Below are 469 nucleotides of genomic sequence, written 5' to 3'. Positions count from 1 at the left end.
TAAACCATAAAGCTGAAGAAGCCCCGCTGCCGTCCCGCTCGCACGGCTCCATCGCCCCGGCGCCGCTGCCTCCCCGGCGGGGCTGGCTGGGGAGAGCCGGGCTGCCCGGGCACGCCGGAGGCTGCAGGGAGCCAAGTGAAACGGGATGAGCTCACAGGAAGCCTGCGGAGGGTGGGTAGGGGCTGCCTGCTCGCAAACCAAGCAACCTGCAAGAGCAGGGCTAATTCCAGGTAACTAGCAGAACTGGGGATGCAAAGAGATCCAAGGCCGGCTTGAACAAATGCCCAGAAAGCAGATCAGTTGGGATTTACTAGATAATCATCAGGTTCAGGAAATCCCCAGACCTAGAAATGAGGTGGAGGTGGAAATCATCACACATAGTTGTGTGCTTTTGCTTCTGAGATGGAAAATGAGCTTAGATGGATCCTTGGCCTCACCTACTACATCACTTTTGTGCTAGAAGAAGGAT

This window comes from Oenanthe melanoleuca, chromosome 8 (assembly GCF_029582105.1).
Source record: "Oenanthe melanoleuca isolate GR-GAL-2019-014 chromosome 8, OMel1.0, whole genome shotgun sequence".
NCBI classification, from domain to species: domain Eukaryota; kingdom Metazoa; phylum Chordata; class Aves; order Passeriformes; family Muscicapidae; genus Oenanthe; species Oenanthe melanoleuca.
The sequence above is the reverse complement of the archived record's forward strand: the minus strand, read 5'-3'. Positions refer to the sequence as shown.